The following is a 4,951-nucleotide window of genomic DNA, read 5'->3' as shown; positions in this document are numbered from 1 at the left end:
AGCGCGACATACCGCCGCAGATATACAACCCTCGATGCGGCGGCAGGAAATTTCGGAGAAATTAAATTTGAGAATGCTCACCTCCCACCTCCGTCTTGCGATTGGCAGGATAGCGCGAGGGTGACGGTACACACTAATCACTAGACTGACATGGGCTGTAATAATGGGAGGAAATGAGGAACATCGGGTTTGTGTTTGTATTGGTAAATCGGGTAGTTTGGGCCCTGAGGTTTGTCTCCAACACAGAGTCGACCAAGGAAGGAAGAGGTTTGCCTGGCGCCTCATGTGAGAACAAGCCCACAACTGTGACGGGCCACCGTTTCTTTTTTGGCCGTTGGAATGTTTCGCTTTAAAGTTTGGCTGTTTGATGAGCTAAAAGATAAAATGGTAGACGCTACGTAGGCTGTTTTCCAAATAGCTTGTGCTCCCAGAGCACTTCAAAAACAGGCCAATGATAACAACAACAACAATAATAATAATAATAATAATAATGTATGTGTATATGTAAATGTAAATGTATATATATAACGTATAAGTATTAAGTAAATTTGTGAATACTGACGTATTGGTGATGCTGCGGAAAAGTACCCAGTGGCAATTAGTGATGTCTCGGAGTGAAATGTTCTGTACTTGTGTTCTATTATGGATATAGCTGGCTGCTCGGAGACCTAATTATTTGTGTCCTGGATGACAGTCAAAAGAAGTTCACTTGTCTGAGAGCAAAAGTCTATGTTGATGGTCCATGTCTTTGTGAATAGCATGCTCCCAAAACACAAAGAGAAATATATTCATGTATCAGTGCAAACCTCTGATGGCCAGCCCACCATCCTTGAGGCAATGACAGGGACTATCAAACGGCTAATCTAGAATGTGCTAGAATGTTCTGTAAACATCACACAGGGTTGTAAAGGAAATATCCAGTTTCGTCTGTTTCTTTGCGTGAGCCCTGTTGTGGACCAGACACAATCTGGTAGGCTACTTTGCGTAAGCTTTGCTCAGGTGAGTCTCCGGTCGGAATGGTTTCTCACCAGTCTCCAAGCTGTTCTATTAAAGGATCTCTCTGTCTCATGTGTTCTGTGTATGTGTGTATGTTCTACTTCGATGAAATACCATTAAACCTGCAAGATTTGACAGGGCTCCAACTGAATCAGGGTTGGACTTGTGTGTGTGTGTGTGTGTGTGTGTGTGTGTGTGTGTGTGTGTGTGTGTGTGTGTGTGTGTGTGTGTGTGTGTGAGTGAGTGAGTGAGAGAGAGAGAGAGAGAGAGAGAGAGCGTGACAGACAGATAAAAAGTGAAAGATGGAGAGAGAGAGAGAGAGAGAAGTGTTGGGGTGATTGATAGCAGTAGGTTGAATTGAGAAAGATCATGGCTATATTGCTAGTCTTGCAGTTCAAAAACCATAGACCAAAATCTACTGTCCACACTGTTATCACAGTATGAATGACTGACAGCTTATCTGCTTTACTTTCTTCATTGAGTTTACAACATAGCAAAAAGCTTTCTTTTTTTTTTTAACTTCTGCTGTCTAAAGTTTTAACTGAGGTTCAGTTTTAATATGGTTCATGTTTATTTTGAATCTATAAAGAAAGTAATGGTATACTGTCTTAAACCATGGGGTTGAAAAATAAACATTTTTTCAATCAGATGGGAGTGCGAACTGAAGTAACACTGAGAGGCTGTTGACACAGAAAATAATTTAACCTCCATGAGATGAATTTTTTGACGGTTCGTTGCAAAAGCAAAAACATTTTGGGTTTTTTTAAGGGCTGGTTTGACTGATTTGATTCAGAGGCTGTTGTACAGAGCTGAAGTGAGCACTGGCTGAACTCTATTGCATGAGTGGGCCTTTGGCTCTTTCCCTGGAACGCCAGGGCACCATGCTGGCTTCACACTGGGCACTCACAGCCGTCTGTGCCACCCTTAGCACGTCTCTACGTGCCAGTTTTCAGCATGCTCCAGCCCTGTCCACTCTGCCCTGTTCCTGGCACCGCATGAAAGCCCTGGTGCCCAGCGTGCGTGGCCGGGGCGGGCGCCGTGCCAGCCCTCTGGTGGGTAATGGATCTGTCAGGCCACAGTTCTGTGTGCCACCCTCTCTGCCCAACACGCGGGGCGCAGCACAGCGAGCGGGCAGGAAACACACAAACGGAGACAAAGCCCGTGTCGCCCGCCGGTCAGGATCTGCCAAACCCACGCCCCCAGCCCAGCTGAGAAAACACTCAAGGCTGCCAGGATGAGAGAGAGAGAGAGACAGAGAGAGAGAGACAGAGACAGAGAGAGACAGAGACAGAGAGAGAGAGACAGAGAGAGAGAGAGAGAGAGACAGACAGACAGAACAGTGGCGAAGGAGAGTGAGACAAAAAAAGAAAGGAGTGACATGGTGGTGAGCGGAAAAAAAAAAGAGGGAAGTGTGAAAGGAAATGAGAGCATGAAGGAGTGAGACTGAGAGAAAAGGAGGGAGGGTGAAAGAGTGGAGAGAGAGAGAGAGAGAGAGAGAGAGAGAGAGTGAGGGAGGGAGAGATGGTTTTCCTTGCCAAGCTTTGATAGCACTCTAATTCTTTGGATCTCGGTTTGTTAACATGTAAAATATAGCAGTTTCCATCCCGTCCACCCCATTGACCACACAAAGCAATTACAGGTCAGTTTACAGGGATCCGTTTCCAATTTTAAACTCGCAACGGACACTGTGTTATCATGGCTTTGGACACCAGCGAAATGGAAAAATAATTCACACTGAGACGTCTACGAATGTTTTTTTTTTTTTTTTTTACGACTTGGATTCCACGAAAGGACAGATGATAACTCCCTCCACACTCGCTCAAACACTTTAAGTCATGAATTGTTTAGGCTACGCGAGTTGACGATGACTTTGCAGGACGTGTCAGTGTGCACAGTGGAATCTTTTAAGTGCACTTTATGTCCCCTTGAGTCCATCCAGAATATTCTGATGTTTCTTTTTTTTTTCTTTTTTACACGTCCCTATCGGCGCTAAGCCGCGGTTATAACACAAACAGCGCGAGGATGAGAGCGGTTGCCTGAGGCGATTTGTGAGCGTTCTCTCTCTCTCTCTCTCTCTCTCTCTCTCTCTCTCTCTCTCTTTCTCTCTCTCTCTCTCTGTTTTCAGGTTATCAGAGGCAAGGGGTTTGTGAAGTAATGAAGACCGATAACGGTGCCGCCATGACTTCTTTGAGCGTCTTTCCCCCTAAAACACTCTCCATATCAGACAGAGTCTTCTTTTCCCTTTTGGCTGTCTGAATGATTCAGTGATAAACTGAAGGGGAGATACGGGGAAACATTGGTAAAGTGCTGTATTAAAGATCTTTTTGGAAAAGAAAAACAAAAAAACAAAAAAAAGTGTTTGCTTTTCCTTCAGGAGGGATCCTGCAAAGCTGGTTTGAATCTGATTCCACTCTTGTTTACCAAAAATACTTGTTGCACATAATTAAGATACGGATAAAGCGCATGAATACTGAATTTGTCATTAGTTTTTGCTGGTTTGTTTTTTTTTTTTGCTGTGTATAACTAAGCCCAGAAGCTGGGTCACATACATGGCTTTGATCAGTTTTAGGAATTCAGTCTTCTAGAATTCTCTTCCGTCCTGTCGTTTTGGTCAGTCAAAACAGTGTATTATAGACCAAGTGCTTTTTAGAGCCAACCACATAGTCACTGCCAAAACTTAGAATACATGCTGTTTGGTCATATTTCTATCTGCTGTGTTTTCCTCATTCTTCGTTGACAGGGCATTGCAATGTGTCTGGAAGCACACATGTATAAATTTGGACCCAAACCTGTATTTCAACATGTGCATAATAGATTTTGTCTCCCAGTTGCAATTTGAAACTGTTATGTAAGACAGACAGAGACAGAGACAGAGAGAGACAGAGAGAGAGAGAGAGAGGTAAGCTAATCTGCACATTTTGGTTTTGCCTCTGTCCTAAGATACTTGATCCAAAAGAACCACTCTTTCATAATTAGCTCATCATTCTCAATCGCCTGAACAGTTGAGAAATGTGGCATTTCTATGTATCTTCACAATTCATCTACTTTAAACTTTGTTCTCAAAAAATCACTCCATGTGACTTTTTCTTTATTTTGAACATTTTGTCTTCATAGGAATCTTCACTGATAGGACCCCAACCCAGCCCAACCATAAGTCAATGTTCACCAGCATTCTCAATACTACTGCTGTGCTATTCTGTCATATTCCAAGTGGTAGTGAACTTGGATCTAGAGAAACCAGGGAAATAGCAGGTGGGCCTTGAGTAGATGTGTAACAGGGCTGATTGGACCAATCAAATCTCAGCCATTGTGCTATAATCTCGTTCAATATACAGAGCCCATTTGAAGGACCAGCCGGTGGGGCAGGGCAGGACACTGCAATAACTCTGACCAAATCTAATTAAAGTCTTATCTGCCAACAGGACTGCCAGATTCCAATGGGTTTTATGGGATTTCTTTTTGTTTGTTTGTTTGTTTGTTTGTTTGTTTTTGTTTTCCTTTTAGCTGGAACTTTTTTTTTTTGCTCTGTAAATACAAATAAAGGAAGCGCTCTCTCTCTCTCTCTCTCTCTCTCTTTGTTGACGAGTAATTTCCCCCCGTGTTTGCAGCATTTCTGTGCAATTAATTTGTTCCCTCTGACTGAAACGGTCCAGCAGCACACTGACAATAAAACAGTAAACAACCAAAATGGGGCGTCACAGACGGGATTCTGACACACTGCCATTCTCCAATGCAGTGGAGAGAAAACTTCAACCATGCAACGTGACGAACCTGCGTTCTTCAGTCGGACATTTTCCGTTCAATTTCCCTATCGATAGACAGCATGAGTCTGATTAACAATTTGTTTTGTCCCATTGAAAATGTTTATTGGTTTTAATTAAGACGCGTTTTTTGAGTTCAGCTGAGAGAATGCACTAAGCTGACAAGGTGAGTTTCTGGACGCTTCTGTCTGAAT

This window comes from Chanos chanos, chromosome 8 (genome assembly GCF_902362185.1).
Source record: "Chanos chanos chromosome 8, fChaCha1.1, whole genome shotgun sequence".
In the NCBI taxonomy this organism is placed as follows: Eukaryota; Metazoa; Chordata; class Actinopteri; order Gonorynchiformes; family Chanidae; genus Chanos; species Chanos chanos.
The sequence above is the reverse complement of the archived record's forward strand: the minus strand, read 5'-3'. Positions refer to the sequence as shown.